Source organism: Megachile rotundata, chromosome 8 (assembly GCF_050947335.1).
Source record: "Megachile rotundata isolate GNS110a chromosome 8, iyMegRotu1, whole genome shotgun sequence".
Taxonomy (NCBI): Eukaryota; Metazoa; Arthropoda; class Insecta; order Hymenoptera; family Megachilidae; genus Megachile; species Megachile rotundata.
The window spans coordinates 6,567,548-6,586,595 of record NC_134990.1 but is presented as its reverse complement, the minus strand read 5'-3'; the positions used below and the strand labels follow the sequence as shown (position 1 = coordinate 6,586,595).

The window sequence follows — 19,048 nt, the reverse complement described above, 5'->3', positions numbered from 1 at the left end:
TCTTCTGCACAGCGTAACAATTCGCATACAAAAATCTTTTTGTCTGTTTCATTCCTTTTTTACTCGTCTTTTCGCTGCTTTACAACCATTGTTGTTTTCTATTTTGTCCACACTACGCTCTTTTTTAGAAATGTCATTACGAAACGTTTTGTTGAACCCTGATGACTAAACGCATAGATCATAAACAAATATTTTTTGTTTTTTTACAATTTTTTTTTTTTTTTTAACAAATTCTGTTGCGTGTTATATCTTTTATATTTATACACATTTTGCTTTATCTTGTGACTTTGATTTTTAAATAAATTGTGTTGCTTCTTATATCTTCTGTGTTGTATCATTTTTAACCAAATTTTCTTGTATCTTGTATCTATTATTTTTAACCAAATTTTTTTGTATTTTAAACAATTTTTGAATAAAATCCGTAATTTCTTATCACTTGTATTTTTTTTAAATTTTGCTGTATTTTTTATCTTATATTTTTAGACAAATTCATAATAAAATGCATAAATTTGCATGTATGTTTTATTGTATTGTTTAACTGTTATTTAACTGTAATAAATAATTAATATTATTATATTGCTACACACAGAATAGTGTTTAGTGATTTATTGTGATTGTGGATCATTCCAATATAGATAAACAAGATATCTCTCCTTCTGCACAAAAATTTTTAATTTTATATTTTATTATTTCTCATTGTCTAAAACTATAATGTAAAATATTTCTTATTCAAAATTCTATTTAAACTAAAACGTAAATTGTCAAGTATTTTTCGTTATCCATTAAGATAAGGTCTTACAAGGTGAAAACGATTTTTAAAAAAGCTCCTAAAAGGTGAATGTCTTAAATAGACCCTATTAAAAAGTTCCAAAACTTGTTTGATCGTTAATTAAAACTAAATTAAGTTTCGTGTTGAAGAATGGATACTCATTATTTCTCGATGACTTATCGCAATCTTCAGCCATTATATAACTTGTATGATTTTGCATTTGCACTTTGTTATGCATATTTGCATATTTTTATTTACATGCACAGATATGGTTTTTTTTAAATTATAAATTCATGTATTAAATGAATAATATTCTTTATTTTTGTTAGAGATGGGAATGCAAGCAGGTTTTGTGTGCTGCCCTCTACCGTTTTTCTTTTGTTTTTCTTGACTATCTTTTGTCTGTCTTCTTCTATTCTTGGCGTCCATGTCAGGACCGTGTGGCCGCTACATCAATAAAGGATTTGTATTAAATCCTTTGAGGGTCAAGACTAAGTTTTAATTACAGCGAGTATGATTTTTGATATCTATGGTGAAAAATTGATACGTTTGGACGGTTCTTTTTTATCTTATGGTGTATTGGTCAGCAGAGACAAGGACAGTAGATGTTAGATTTATACATACACATATACATACACATACACATATACATGTGTTATGTATGTGTTAAAACATACAAATAGAATGACATTATATACAAAGAAAATTAACTTCAGCAAATAATTGTACAAGGTATAAGATAATAAACAGAACTAGATAAAATATTTATACAGACAGAAGTAAGATTGTTGAAAACTTATTATTAATAAATGGCTTAAAAATATATATAATTACATGCTTGTTATAGAAAGTAGAATTATTTCATGATATGAGGTAAACCAATCAATATAAAATTATCTAATTCATCATAAATAAATAATAAAAGTTAATTGTTTATATAATATTCTCAAATTAGTATTTGAATATTTCTACTGTCCTTGTCTCTGCAAAATTTGAGTACATTAATTATAGTATAATAAAGAATTTGAAATAGTACTTACTATCAAATACATTAAGCATAATTAATAATAGATAAATAATTATTTGTTCAAAAAAATAGTATTAAAATTTTTAATAACAATATTAAGTTCCAATAAATTATATGATGATCAATAAAATGATAAAAAATGTAAAATTATATTTGTTATAAATTAAGTTATCAAATTCCATACATACAAACAATAATAGTTATATAATTATATATCTTTTAAGAGTAATATTTTTATTTTTCTTACATTTCTAAAAAATTTGAATCAATTAAATAATCAAAGAAGTAGTAAAAACTTAGAAATCAAATAACCAGTGACCAAATAACCAATTACACTGCACACATATAATAATAACAATTCAACAATTATCCATTTAAAAAATTGCATTCTTTGTCAATACATCCATCAAATTTGAGTAAATCAATAGAAAAACATTTAAAAACCATAAATGTTGCAAAAACTAGTAAGAGTAATAGTAAAATCGATACGCATTAGAAATATAGATAATTATTTTTAAATATTTATATCATATTCAAATATGACTCTTGGAATAATTTTAACTGCAATAAATATATGTATGTATTTCGTGAGAGAGACCTTATGCATGACTTTTTAATTAACATCTATGTGACCAAACAGTCCCTTTGGCGCAGAGGATAGCGCGTTGGACTTCTAATCCAAAGGTCGCGGGTTCGATCCCCGCAAGGGATGATGTGTTTTGCACGTGAAAACAAAAATATTACAAGTTTTCATTTTTTTTTTTAACAATATAACACATTATTTCTCTAACATTTACACTCTGGAATTGATTATATACTAATAGCTTTTTTGAATGTAATATAAACAAAAATAAATCTAAACAGCATTTGTAATTAGATTTTCTTTGCAACCAAACGTATGAAATACAGATAAAATTATTTGTGCAGTTCGTTTCTTTTTTTATAATATAATGTATAATTTAGAATGTAAGCAACAAAATTAATTGTTTATAAATATTTTTTTTTAAGATGAAATATGAACGAGAAGAAATCTAAATAACATTTATATCTCTCAGATTTTAATTAGTTTTTCTTTACAACGAAACGTGTGAAATATAGATAAAATTATTTGTGCAGTTCGTTTCTTTTTTTTAATAATATAATGTATAACTTAGAATGTAAGTAACAGAATTAATTGTTTATAAATAGCTTTTTAATGAAATATGAACAAAGAGAAATCTAAACTGCACTTATATTTCTCAAATTTTAATTAGTTTTTCCTTACAACGAAACGTGTGAAATACAGATAAAATTATTTGTGAAATTCGTTTCTTTTTTTAATAATAAAACATAATTTCTCTAACATATAAATTACAGAATTACTTCTATGTAGATACAGTTACTCGATTTAATATTCGAACACTATGGTATTTGCGAAATTAAAGCTTTATGTACTTACTTGCAATGTGATTATCGAATTTTCTGATCCGTAATGAGTTAAAGCACAGATTCTAGTTTACAAATATGTAAAATTAAATACTTTATTTTTTATTGTTTTCCACATAAGAAATGATAAATGAAATTAGACCCGATATTGGTGTCGAAAAAATATTCGGACACTTAATATTACATAAAGTTTTTCTTATTTAGAGTGTTTGTAACAACAAAGTTATAATTTTAATATTAATTTAATATTTTTTGGGACATCCCTTTTGTCTGATGACGTATTGCAAACGTGTTGGCAACGTTATAATTTTAATATTAATTTAATATTTTTTGGGACATCCCTTTTGTCTGATGACGTATTGCAAACGTGTTGGCAAAGTTATAATTTTAATATTAATTTAATATTTTTTGGGACATTCCTTTTGTCTGATGACGAATTGCAAACGTGTTGGCAAAGTTATAATTTTAATATTAATTTAATATTTTTTGGGACATCCCTTTTGTCTGATGACGAATTGCAAACGTGTTGGCATGTTTGAAATTATTTTACTTAAATAATTTTGAGTAATGCGTTTCCACTCTTCCGTTAGTCGTATTTTTAATTCGTCTTTTGTTTTTATGGAGGTGGTTTTAGCATTACGATCCAATAAGTCCCACAGATTTTCAATTGGATTAAATTTCGGTGATTGTGGTGGAGGGTGGAGCACTTTCGGATCAACATATAATAAATATTCCTGAACTATTCTCGATTTGTGTTTCGGGTCGTTATTCTGATAGAACTTAAAACTGTCGCGTATACCCATATTCGTTGCATTTTTTAATAAATTTTTGATTAATGTGTCTAATCAATTGTACATAAATAATTATTCTTAACGAAATATGAAAGAAAACAAGTCTCAACAGTATTTATGACTCTCAGATTTTAATTACTTTTTTTTAATAAAGAAACGCTTGAGACACAAATGAAATTATTTATACATCTCATTTCTCTTTTGGAACATTTTTAAAGAGTATAAAGGAGAGCATTAAGTGCAGATAAATCATTTTTTAATTAAATATGAACCCAGTCAGTATTTGTCAATTTGAATTTTAATTTCCTTCTCTCAATAACGAAACGTGCGAAATGTACACAAAATGATTTATATTTTTCACTCTATTAAATAATGAAACATGTCGAACGTACAAACAGGAAAAATATTCGCCGTTAATAAATACGTATTTTATGAAGAGTAAATGAAAACAAATTCGAGTAATATTTATTATTTGCTGTTTTTATGTTTCCCTTTTTAATAACATCACAGGCGAAATGTAAATTAAATTAGTTATACTTTCCATTCTTTTAAGTAACAGTTACATAAGTTACAGTAACTCGTAATTTTTGTAATATGTTGGCGATGAAATGAATTGTTAGTAAATTACTGTTTTAATGCAGTATAAATACAGATATATTTGAATAATAATTTCCAAATCCTCAAAATTTTTAGTTCTTGAAATTCTGAATTTCTGAATTTCTGAATTTCTGAATTTCTGAATTTCTGAATTTCTGGATTTCTGGATTTCTGGATTTCTGGATTTCTGGATTTCTGGATTTCTGGATTTCTGGATTTCAGGATTTCTGGATTTCTGGATTTCTGGATTTCTGGATTTCTGGATTTCAGGATTTCTGGATTTCTGGATTTCTGGATTTCTGGATTTCTGGATTTCTGGATTTCTGGATTTCTGGATTTCTGGATTTCTGGATTTCTGAATTTCTGAATTTCTGAATTTCTGAATTTCTGAATTTCTGAATTTCTGAATTTCTGAATTTCTGAATTTCTGAATTTCTGAATTTCTGAATTTCTGAATTTCTGAATTTCTGAATTTCTGAATTTCTGAATTTCTGAATTTCTGAATTCCCTTGTTATGACATTATTATATTTCCAAATTTGTGAACTGCTAAATTCCTAAAACCCAAAAATCCTAAGTTTCCAAATTCCTAAAATTTCAGATTCCTAAATTTACAAATTTCTAAATCGCAAATTTTTTAATCTCAAATTCATAAATTTCGAAATTCTAAAAATATCAAATTCCAATATTTTCAAATTCTTAAATCCCAAATTTCTAAATTTCCAAATTCCGAAGTTCCAAATTCCCAAATCTCAAATTCCTAGATTTCCAAATTCCTAAGTTCAAAATTCCTAAATTTTCAAATTTCCAAATTTCAAATACCCAAATAGCCAAATACCTAAATACCTAAATGGCCAAATACCTAAATACCTAAATACCTAAATACCTAAATACCTAAATACCTAAATACCTAAATACCTAAATACCTAAATACCTAAATACCTAAATACCCAAATACCCAAATACCCAAATACCCAAATACCCAAATACCCAAATACCCAAATATCCAAATACCTAAATACCTAAATACCTAAATACCTAAATACCTAAATACCTAAGCACCTAAATACCTAAATCCAGAAGTCCCTATATTCTTAAATCGCCAAATTTCCATACTGCCAAATACTATTCCTAATTTCTCAAATTCACAAAATCCAATATTTTTTAATATCCATATTCTCATATTTCCAATTCACTAAATTTGAGAGTCCTAAAATTTCCAAATCCCTAATATCCAAATTTCCGAATTTTGAAATTTCTATATTCCTCAGTTTTGAAAGTTTTTCAAAGTTTCCCTTGACACACAAAAGTAATTACTATCAGTAAATCTAAATGGCCCACTACAGAAAAAATGCTAATAACGCCAACAGTATGATTATAAGAAAACTAACCGATTATTACATTGATAATCACAAACCTAACATACGCAGCTTACCCTACGTGCAAGTACCGCAATAAAAATAGCTCAGCTAAAAGTTAGTTTATAATTACATTCAGAACTGTTCCCCTAATTACAAGGCGGTTGAATTATTGCGTCTATGGTACTTTATAGCTATTTCCACGGAGAGCTTTACTGCCAATAAATATTACAAACTTTGCTTCCCTTTCTTCAGCGTTCTACTTTTTACTCGAAGCGAACAGCGGACAAATTTAGTTCCCAGGATGAAAGCATGGCCCGAAGCATTTGTATGTTACACCGGAAATACACCGGAAAGCGCAGCCTGATAAAATGTTTCGTGATATATTCAGCGGGTCAATTTCCTTCCGGTTCATGGAAACGAAAAGGAAAAGTGAGGGTGAAAGAACTAGAGTGGTGGTTCTCGGGTCAGGTTAAGCAGCCACTCGTCGTTATTGAAACCAAACAAATATAGTTACAGGCATTAATATACGAACAATGTAGTACTTCTGTATTTGCTATTTTACACACTGAGAGATAATTTACACTGATAATATCACACTCGTTATTTTATAAAAATATAATAATTTATTTATTGTAAAACAAACAATAAATAATTAATTTTAATAATAAATAAATAATTTATTGTAGATCAAAAATATAGAAATCCATTCTCCTTGCCATTCAACCAATATATTCATTGCTTCTCATTATTCAACGCACAGCTTCAGCACTTATTTTGAGTAGACAGTTTTTGAAGAGAAACATTTATTTCACATACTGAAAGCACCATATTTATTAAAATAATTGTTTTAAGTTGCGTGGATACTAGAGAATTAATACAAGTACTGTTTTAACTTTGTAAGTTTCAAACGTCAAGCTCGAGTTAAAGTATTTATGAGAAAAGATAATAGAATGTTTTTCTGAATTACACGAAGTGCACATACCCTTACTGCGCATGCGCGTAGCACGATAGAGCATACGCATGGTACATACATCTTCTTTACATTGGTAGAATATCTAACCTAATATAAAACACTTACATACTGGAATTACTATGCTTCTTAAAATAACTGTTATAAATGCTCTAGAATACTCGAATTCTAGAGAATTGACGCAAATACCGTTCTAATTGATTAAATTTCAAATATTGCTCCAGTTAAAGTATTTATTGCGAAGAAATAATAGAATATTTTCTTGAATAAAGCGAACTGCATATATTCTCACTGCGCATGCGTGAAGTATATTCAGCGCATGCGCATGATACATCTTCCTTATACCTTTTAGCGATGTCTGCTATTGTACTCCTGTTCGTTACTAGTAACTGTGCTATTTTTTGAAAAGTTTTACGTTTCTCTCTGTGATAAATTACAAGTTGTCTCTTGTCAAGACTACTATTCTTTCCTTTTCGCTGCACGTTAAATTTTGATCATTTGCGCTTCGAAATATAACCTTGTACCGAAGTAGAATTATTTTCCACGCGTTTGCATACAAAACAAGCTTATACCGCAGTTCAAATTGGCTTCAATGTTTTGCTAGCTTGTAGAAGGTGCACCGGTGTCATACTAATGTGCCGTGAAAATAACATTTTGTTTAAACTGATTTGTCGAATATTCTCACTGCGCATGCGCGAAGTACGTATATGTAAATACATACATACTCTTACTTACATGCGTAGTATATCTAACTGTTGATGACAGGAACGCGAAATATTTCATTTTAGTTTATAATTATCGGCATTTTTTAGTTTGTCGCGATTTGGTGTTATATATGTAATAATTTGAGTTATGAGAACGTTTGTAAAGAACGCAAGGGGGTAACGAGTGGAAATGTGAGGCATCAAAATTGTTAATTATTAATTGTTTATAATTTATTGTTATGTTATGGACTGGTAGGCGATCTCTTTGCGGCGCGGGGGCGCTTTATGCGTCCCTGTGGTCGAGAAGCCGTGGCTAGGGGGGGCGTTTATGACGTTCCTCTGAGGCCTCCATGAAGCCCCGTGAGGGATGATGCTTTGCATCTCCTGTTGTGAGGGTCGACGGACGGAAATTACTTCGGTAATTTTCCGAGACGTACAGGCTAACCTAAGAGCAAAGCCACCAGGATTTCGAATCGTTTTCGGATCGGTATCGTCCGTAGTGGGGGTAGGACCACGTGACTCGGCGGGGTCCTTGCCGCTACGGAACGATACGCGCTTATCATTCGCTCGATAGACGCCTCGCAATTCGATCGTACTTACGCCCTTGCCTCGCCTCATTGAAATTATTGTTAAAATCATTTTCCAAAATTAATTTCTTTGTTAATTAGTTTATTGTGATTTCACGTTCCTTATTTTTGTCGATTATTATTTACTTTCCAAATTAATTCGTATTATTTAACATATATATTATTCGAAATTGTTTATTAGTGTTCGTATATTTAGTATATTATTGTACATATTATTCCTGTTGTTATTTTGTTTCGAATTGTATACTTTGTGTTTGTGAATAAATATGTTTAATTAATCCCCGTTCAATTTGTGTTTCTTTTATTTCCCTTACGTTTTCAACACTAACCTAATGTAAGACGTTTACATATTGAAATCGCTATATTTCTTTCTTGCGTAAAACATTCGCTTATTGAAGTCATCAAATTTCTTAAAATAATTGTTATAAATTGCACGAATACTAGAGAATTGATACAAGTACTGTTCTAATTGTTTAAACTTCAAATATTGCTCAAGTTAAACTATTTATTAAGAAAAGATAATAGTACGTTTTCTCGAATAAAGCGAAGTGTATACAGTCTTACTGCGCATGCGCGTAGTACAAATATCGCATGCGCATGGTACACATCTTCAAAGTCCTCTACTATCTTCGTTACTAATAACTATACTTCTCGAAGTTTTACTTTTCTCTCCATTAGAAATAAGAAGTTGTCTCTTATCAAAACTGGTTTTCTACCTTTTCGTTGCATGCTTTTTAGTCCTTTACGCTTCGAAATGAAACCTTGTATCGAAATAGAGTTATTTTCCACGCGTTTGCGTACAAAACTAACCTATCAGACAAATTGTTTTAAAAGTACTAGCTTGTAGAAAGTGTACCAGTGTTATATTAATGAGTAAAGTTAACATTTTGTTTAAAGTGATTTCCAACTAAATATTATAGTAAAGAGAAGTGTATTTAATCTGTAATAGTTCATCGTTCCGTAAAATAAGTAATATAATATTTAAATTAATTGCTCTTATGCGAAACTGTTAGAATAGTGTCATGAACTATATGTGTTCGTAAAGCATTGTGCAGTGGTACAACAAAATTGTCAACTAGTGGCGCTTCGTTGGTTTGTCACTATACTCGCATATATTCGTACCCTCTGCGTTCAAGTAGATACGTACCGTTCAAGTGTCTGCATATTAATGTGTTAAATGAGATATAGTTCTGAACATCGTATTCTTTAACACGTAGTTATTCAATCTCAACTAAATATCGTTTCAGTGTAGTGTGTGTGCCATTATCAAATAGTTATTCAATTTCAACTAAATATCATTTCAGTGATGTGTGTGTGTCATTATCAACATCCTATCAACAAACGCAAGAATAGCATTGTGTCCGAATATCAGTGTAACCGTATTCATCGGGTCAATTTCCTTCCGGTTCATGGAAACGAAAAGGAAAAGTGGGGGTGAAAGAACTGGAGTGGTTTTCAGGTCAGGTTAAGCAGCCACTCGTCGTTATTGAAACCAAATACATACGTAAACGTGGAATGGAAACGAATCGGATTTTAGTTTCTTTAACAGCCATCTGAATCGCTGTTAACCGCGACCTAAGTGCATTTCAGCATTACTTCAAATCGTAATGCTTCTTCCTTCTCTTGAATTTATAGAACGAATTCAACTCGTTGTTTTATCGCTATTGGTATTAGGAAAATAATTACATAAACGTTATTATCGTTATTAAATAGTGCACATAGAAATGGATAATGAACGATACTATGGTATTAAGAAATTAATTACATAAATGTTATTATCGTTAATAACTACTGTTTATAAAAGTGCATAATTACTTTTAGAAATTAAGTTAATAGAAAAGCGTAATTAGTCATTCGTAATTTTATGTGTTTTAATTAACAATATTTTAAATGGATGGAAGACTTTGTAATGTAGTTATTGATAAAAAGAAATAGATAAATTTTTTTTAATAAAATGGAATTATTAACCAGGAAGATTTGGAATAAAAAATGGCGATTCTAATAAGGTATAACGTTGTAAATATTTATGAAAGAATGTACATTTTTACGATGAGTTTGATGGAAATTTATTTATTTACAATAATAATTACAATTCTGTATTTTTGTTATTTTTTTATAAAATGTTTTTGCTGTTGTACTTGATAAGAAAATACTTTGATATCTTTTATAAAATTTGGCATTAATAATGCTTATTTTAAGAAACGAAACAGATAACAGAAATAATATTATATGATAAATATAGTTATATTATATAAATAATATAAAAGTGTACGATTATATTATTTATTATATAAATTATATTATTATTATATTATTATATAATTATTTGATGGCTATAGAAATAATATTATATAATAAATTTAATAGTATTTATTATTTAAAAAATGTGTCAAAATGTTACAAACAATTATTACAAAATTCTTTTTCTTCTCACAGTAACAATTTTTTATTATAAAATATTATATTATTAAAAAATACTGAAGGAGTTAAAATTTGTTGAACAATATTATTAATCAATAAATAATGTGCAAGTACATCCTTCCACAATAAAATCAGGCACGACCGGATAAGAAAGTTGCATATGAAAAGATTAACAATAGCTATTACGTTTATGTCGTCGTCTTATAGAATTGTTCGACGCACCTGTTCCTCTGGAGAATCCTCCAATACAATAAAGAAACCTCATCCAGGTGTTCAGAAGACTATAGAATTTCTAAAGAATACATCATTTTGATAACGGAAGTTAACGATACATGGTGAAGAAAAAGAAAAGATTAAATGTAGGATTAAGGCCAAATTGTGTATTATTCAGAAAAAAGTTCGTATATAAATTTTCGGTTATTTAAATTTTTTAATAATATGCGTTTTTCCTAATAATAATAAAAAGGAAACAAATTACCGATTTCGTGAATTTTTGAATTATCAAATTATCGATATTCTAAATTGCGAAATGTTCAATTTTTTAAATTGTGAAATTAATAAATTTTCTGATTTTCAAATTCCTAAATCTGCGAATTTTTAAGGTACTAAATTTTCAAGTTTTTAAGTAATTAAATTTCCAAATTTTCAAAATCCTAAATTCTTGACGCGTAAGTATTTAAATTTTCAAACTCTGAAACTTCCAAATTTCCGAATTCCCAAATTCCCCAATTCCCAAATTCCCAAATTTCCAAATTTCCAAATTCTCGAATTTCCAATTTTTCAAATTTCCAAATTCTCAAATTTCTAAAATCTCAAATTTCCAAATTTCGAAATTCCCAAATTCCCAAATTCCCAAATTCCCAAATTTCCAAATTTTCAAATTCCCAAATTTCCAAATTTCCAAATTCTCAATTTTCCAAATTCTCAAATTTCCAATTTCTCAAATTTCCAAATTCTCAAATTTCCAATTTTTCAAATTTCTAAAATCTCGAATTTCCAAATTTCGAAATTCCCAAATTCCCAAATTCCCAAATTCCCAAATTCCCAAATTCCCAAATTTCCAAATTATCAAATTACTAAATTATCGAATTTCTCAAATTTCCAAATTTCCAAATTCCCAAATTCCCAAATTCGCAAATTCCCAAATTTCCAAATTCCAAAATTCCAAAATTCTTTGAATTCCAAATCTCTAAATTTTCAACATCCAAAATTTCCAAATTATCAATTTCCAAAATTCCTGCAACAATAACTATATTGCTACAAATCTGCAAACCTTTAAACACGTATTTTAAATAGACGCATCTAATCTCATCTTTCTGTTATGAAGCTTTCATAACGCTGCGAACATTCTAACCGCTAGATGGCAGTAATATCGTCACTGAATTTTACCTCGTTGCCCATTACACTTCGTAGCAACACGTAACGTCGTAAAATTCTTACGTTGTCAACTAAGAAATTGGTTTTATTTTTTCAACAGAAAAATATATTAGGTATATGTTCTGAATTTATGTGAAAATACAACGTGAATGTATTTTGTGTGACTATTAAAATAATGACAAAGAAAATTAAAGTGAAACCTGTTTAAGCTAATAAGGTTCGTTATTATTCTACTATACCGTGGTTCAAACAGTATACTTGTTTGTTGCAAATGTCTTTCTCTTTTTATTATAATTTTTATTATAATTCTTTTTATAAATTTCAAAACAGTATTTCTTTTACTAAATTCCAAAATTTAAAATAAGTTCTATCATTTTTACTACTGACAACATTTTATATTAGGTTGCAATAGATTATATTTTAGATTAGGTACCGTTGCTATGAAAGTATACAGACTGCATGGACGCTACATAAATGACCGCTACCTATGTATGAACGTCATATATATGACCGCTACATGTATGAACGTTACATATATGAACATACTTTGTATAATTCCAGTTTCTTCCAGTAAAACATTCACAAAATATCCCATACATAAAAATATGTTTATAAAGTTTGGGACACCCTATATTGTATAACGTACCTATTGAATATGAAAATATAAAACGGTAAGATATCTTATGCATATTGAATACAAAATTGAATACGTATATAATATTTATTATATACAAAATTAAATATATATTTAATATAAAACTGTACATATATTTCTCTATCACAAAACTGTATAAATATTTCTTATTTATTAAACATATGTTACTTACACATAAAACAACATTTATTTCAACACAACTTTGCGTTGTAAAATTATAGCAAATTCTATATGCATTTCGAAATCGGCCATTTAACAACGAATGCAAGTTACTGCATTTATTTGACGTAAAAGTAATCAAGCACTAAATGAAACAACACACAACACGAAATCACTATATTTCGTAAAGTAGGTCAAATAGAATATACGTTTATCAGAACTTTTTTCATTATTTTCAAGCACCAAATGAATTTCTGAAACTCTACATACATGAATTTCTGAAGTTTTAAAAAAGTCGTGCCATGGGATACCTTATGTATGCTGACTTATACATATGTGCATATTTTTCATACCTCCTCAACATTTTTAGGGCGTCCTTATAATTATTCATTTCTGATACCTTGAGGAGTTCGATCCGACACTTTTTACTGAAAATAATATACAGGGTGTCCTAACAAAATACGATTGAATATATAGATGAATATTAATATCAAATATAAATGTAGTAAAAAATTATTAGATGACATTCATGTCGATGATGGAGATTTTTAATATTTATAAATTAAAAATATCCAACACAATTTCAATTTAACTTCTAATCATTTTATTTATTAAATTAAATGGTAGAGTAAATTTACAAAACTTGAAAACGATAAAATTTATCAAATTTGTTAATTTATAAATTTAAAATTGGAAATTCCCAAATTTTTTAATTTGGATATTTGGAAAAATGGAAATTGGAAAATTTGAAATTTATAAATTTGAATGTACGAAAAATTAGGAATTTGGAAAATTGAGAAGTTGGACATTTGGAATTTTTAAATTGGAAATTGGGGAATTTGAGAATTTGAGAATTTGAGAATTTGAGAATTTTGAAATTTTGAAATTTTGAAATTTGGAAATTTTGGAATTTTGGAATTTGGAATTTGGAATTTTGGAATTTGGGATTTTGGAATTTTGGAATTTTGGAATTTGGGATTTTGGAAATTTTTGAAATTGAGAATTTAGAAATTTAGTAATTTAGAAATTGAAAATTGAGGAGTTTGAGAATTTGGAAATTTTGGAATTTTGGAATTTCGAAATTGGAAATTGGGGAATTTGGGAATTTGGATATTTGAGACTCTGGGAATTTGAGAATTTTGTAATTCCGTAATTGGAGAAACTTAGGCCAATGGATAATAATTTTATAATTTAATCTAAAATTTTAAATATTTGAAAAACTAAAACAATTTGATAGTCTAACTTAAGAAATTTAAGAACATAGAAAATAAAATATCTAGAAATACAAAGATTCGTAGATCCACAAAACTTGAAAATTTACAAATAAAACCTTCCAAAACTCAATAACTGTATAATAAAAAAATTATACCAATAAAATTTGGCACTCACAAAGTGTCCAATTTTACTTCCATGCACCACTGCAAAATAAGTCTGCGTTGTACTCGAGTATACTACTTGAGATACGCACTAATTGAAAATAACCGCTCCACTAAAAAAATTATATTAACGAAGTACCTACAGCAAAATAGCCCATCAAAAATGTTTCTAAAACCGCCTCTAAAATTAATCCACAAAAAAAATCTGTCCGAGAAGCTACTTTTAATTTTATCTCAGCGTGTACCACTCTCCCGCGCTTAATAACGCAATAAAAAGAATGTTGCTCTCGGACGGGATGAAAGTCTGCAACGTCTCGTCGTCGAGAAGCAAAGAATTTCATTTGTAACGGATATCGCGAGTATCGCAACCGCGATTATACGCCTCCACGTTCGAGGAACTTACCTGGGTCGTAGGAACTTACCTGGTGGGTTCGTAGGAGCCTATCAGAGGGATGGGTTTAAGAATCTAGCATACCGAATTGGGGACATCTGGTGGCGGAACTGAAAAGCTCCGTTCCTCGTTTCTCTGGTGAGAGAAGAGGACAGCAACAATTTCGCCGACGCACGATTTTCAAGCGAAGATGCGATAGTTTCTCGCGCTTTCTTCTCCAAAGTATTCTTCGCGTAATTACGCGGCTGTCACGGAGCTCGATTTTGCAATTTGGCTATCAAAATGTTATAAAAATATATTTTCGTTTTTAATAAAATTTTAAGAGTCGAATCGCAAAATCGGGCACCAGAGCCACGTAATTATACGAAAAATATTTTGAAAAGGAAAGTACGAGAAAATGTTGCTTCGTTGCTTGAAAATCTTGCGTCGGCGAAATTGCTGCTGTACTTGTCCCCCCACCGTGGAGCAACGCTAGAGAGAGGGGGATCGACGGAGTTTCTCGTATTCCGCCGCATGAGGCCGTCAAAGTCGATTCAAAATTAATCCGTCGCTCTAGAAGATGCTTTATTGTTCGAAAGTTGCAGTACATATAACCGTCATAAACTTGTTGTTATGGCTATCTGCCACAGCAGGACTATAAGCAGAAGAAAATAAGTTTCTTTGTAGATCGAGTGAAAAATCTCTGGAGAATAAAGCATCATGCAGAATGAGTTTGGCGAACTTTTCTTGCGGAAAGATTGCATGGATATTCTTCGAAGCACCCTCGGAACTCTTTCTATGCAAGGGGCAATATGAAGGTTCAGTTTATTGTCTGAACGTAAGAACAATGTAACCTTGTCTCTCCAACGTGGAGCAAGGGAGGATCGTTTTTTGAATTTTGCGGCATCAGATCCCGAAAGTTGGTTCACAGTAGGCCCGTCGCTTCTCGGGGGCCTTAAAGAGGCCGCGCGGCTCGGCTTCGGCTCGCGTGTGCCCTGACGCGGAAAGCCGGTTAGTCGGTCTCGATCCTTCGTACCGGTCGCATTTGCTAAATCGCTCTTCGAATTTCGCGTTTTCTATCCGCTTCGATGAAAATTCTCCGGAATTTTTAGTTCTGATTTGTTCGTAATTTTTTGTGAAAATCGTTGCAATTTGTGTCTTTTATATTTTATAACGAAACGAACGAATTGTGTCCGTACTCGAACGACGGAAATAAATTGTGGTGTCCAAACACGAAAAAACGTTTTTTTGAAGTGAATTTTGTATTCGGTGTGCGAGCAGCAGGGATTTATAGCAATTGTTTTCGACTTCAAGTTCGTGTTGCAAACGGTACGTTCATGTTTTGTTTATTCTAATCGGAACAGGGCGCAGGCGCACGCCATTAATCTATGTTGCACGATTATCGCGCATCTTTACCGCTCTATTTGACGCTGATTTGATTGCAAATGAGCGACACAGTTTTTACACTTTTCGATTTTCGAGAATGTACGGTAGGTCGTGAAAGTGTTCGTACTGTTTCTGATTTCGAACGATTTTAAGCTTGTATTTTTTAAAACAATTTTAACCCTAGATTTTCGGACGTTTAAATTGAAGCGTCTACATACTGATTTGAAACGTGTTTGAACATAATTTGTAAAAATAAGTAAATAGTAGATAATACATGAATTAGTTATACAATGATTATCTTGTTGACGGTTAATATACATTTTAATTGAAGTCTTCTTAATAATTTTCGTAATTTAAAATAAGAACTGAAATTCGTAATTACAACGGCTTTCATAAATCTAGTGTAATTTATATTTACTCTTTGTTGCGTGTTTGGTCACCCTTTATTGCGAGGTTTTTTTAAGAATACTTTTGGGCTCCCAAAAATAATTAAAAATTTTTTTCAATTAACATTTTTTTTCATTTTTTATATTTAATTGATTGTTACATAAGAAACGTGTATTCATGTTTTTCTATCGTTTCATGAAATATAATGAAAATATACTTCAGTTAATTTGGCGCTTAGATAAATGTTAGAAGATTACAGTATTTTGTAGGAGTTTAAAGAAAAAATTATAATTATGAAATAATTGTTGATTATAAATTGTGGTTATTAATTTTAAAACAGAGGAAATTAAAAACAGTTCATTTTAAAATAGAGAAACCTTATTTCAGAGTATTCTACTTAAATTGATGAATTCTCTTAACTGCTATTAAAAATAAAAAAATGAGCGATCAAAATAGAATATAAGTTATAATATATAAATTGTGTATATTGGTAGTATTATTATATTATTAAATTAATATATTGATATTACTGTAATATAAGTTATATACAGGGTATTACGTTTGAGTTGAACATCTAAATTATTTTCGCTGCCATTAAAAATAGAAAAGGTAAAAGCCATTCACAAGCTTTCTTTTTTCAATTCTAAAATTTATTAAGACATTTTTCGTGAAATTTGATGAAAGAATTACTTATGTTAATTATCATTTGTTTATTTATTTTTCTATTTTATTTTTAATCTCAAATCATGTCTATATGTATAGTGCTAAAAAATGTAAAAATCTCAAAGTTTAAACATCTCAAAATCTCAAAGTTTAAAAATCTTCAAATCCTAAAATACAAAAATCCCAGATTTCCAAAAAGTCATTATATATAAGCGTATAAAAATTTATGAAATGTTTATGCTCTTTGCAGTCCTCGGCTCGGTACTGTGTTTAATATTAAAATATAAAATATTCGGCATGCTCTAAAAACTGTATCTACAAAGAAATTAACTTGGTGGAACCTACGCTACGTATTCACGGACGAAAGTAAACATAATTTATGGAATTCAGATGCATGCACCATGGTCTAAAGGAAGTCAAACACGAAGCATAATTTAAACAATTTTAACATATATAGCAATAAAACGCAGAGTAGCTCGGTTATAATATACATTATTTAGGTGTGCATGGCTGACCACGATGGTGAAGATTTAATTTCCCTAAACGGAATTATGAATAAACCGTACGCCAGTATTTTACACATACCGCACGATCGTGTGCCATTAAGAGCAAGTAAATTGCATTTGAAAAACGATTATTGCTTCCAGCGAGATGATTGAATGACGCAATTAAATTGCAAAAAAATGAATTTTGTATAGTGTATCACGCCTAACCTAACCTTACGCTGCACATTTTATTATTAATAAAACGCTTGAAATAATAGGCAATTTTAACATTTTTAAATTTCAAATAGTATAAAATTAATTAAATATTTTTTATCGAGAATGATTTTTATTTTTATTGATTTTTACAAAATAGATGTGATTTTAAGATTGATTATGCAGTACTTATTAGTGATTTTCTAGCGAAAATGATGATTTAGGGGAAAAGATGTAGATACTCGTTAATTTTTAATTAATGCATATTTTAATTGAGAAATTTGTTAAATAATAGATTTTGAATTTCATAAATATGAAAAATATTTGGGAAATTAATTCATTTAAAAATTTAAGAATTTAAGAATTAAAAAATTTGTAATTTGTGTTGGTGTAAAATGAAGAATAAAATTGTTATGATGATATTAATTGAAGAAGAAAATTATATTGTGATGCTACAAATTAATGAAGAAAATTATTTTGCAATGCTGGATTGAAGAAGAAAATTATATTTCACAGGTGTAACTTAAAAAAAAAAATTATTTTGCGATGATATGAGTCAAAAAAGAAAATTGCATCATAATGCTATAAGTTAAAGAAGAAAACTATATTATGGTGGTAATAGTTAAATAAGGAAAGTGTATTGTGATGCTACAAGCTGAAGGAGAAAATTAGACTGTGAAGATATAACTTGAAGAAGAGAATTATATTGTGATGCTATAAATTAAAGAAGAAAATTACATTGTGATGATACAGGAGAAAGAAGGAAATTATATTGTACTACTATAAGTAAAAAGGAAGATTATGTTGTGAAGATGCTACTTATGGAAGGAAATAACATTTTGATCCACCAAGTTGAAGAAGAAAACTATATTGTGATGAAATAATTTAACAAAAAAAATTACTCTGTGATGCTGCAAATTAAAGAGGAAAGTTATATTGTAGTAATACTAGTTAAAAAAGAAAATTGTATTGTGATTATACAAATTGCAGAAAACATTTTATTATGATGCGACATGTCAAAGAAGAAAATTACGTTGTGAAAATGCAACTTATGGAAAATAATAAGCTAAAGAAGAAAATAACTGTGTGAAAATGTAGCTTATGTGAAGAAAGAAATTAAAGAAGAAACTCACACTATAATGATACAAGATGAAGAAGAAGATTATGAAAATGTATCTTATGGAAGAAAAAAAGTGAAAGTAGAAAATTACATTGTGGGAATACAATTTGCAGAAGAAAATTATGTTGTGCAGATACTGTTTGCAGAAATAGATATTTTGAAACAAATTAAAGAAGAAATTTATATTGTGGTGATATAACTTGAAGA

The 19,048-nt window shown here is 29.0% G+C and overlaps 1 protein-coding gene and 1 non-coding gene across 2 annotated transcripts in view; both read left to right on the top strand.

The window, feature by feature from the left end:
• Positions 1 to 2,435: 2,435 nt before the first annotated feature.
• On the top strand, positions 2,436 to 2,508 carry TRNAR-UCU (transfer RNA arginine (anticodon UCU)). Its single transcript has one exon. It is a non-coding gene; the product is annotated as a tRNA-Arg (tRNA).
• Positions 2,509 to 15,205: 12,697 nt separating this feature from the next.
• sprt (PDZ domain-containing protein sprite) overlaps positions 15,206 to 19,048 on the top strand; it is a 95,217-nt gene continuing 91,374 nt past the window's right edge. The window contains exon 1 of the mRNA XM_076534608.1: positions 15,206 to 15,916. The gene's annotated coding sequence lies outside the window, so the exon portion shown is untranslated. The remainder of the gene's footprint in view (positions 15,917 to 19,048) is intronic.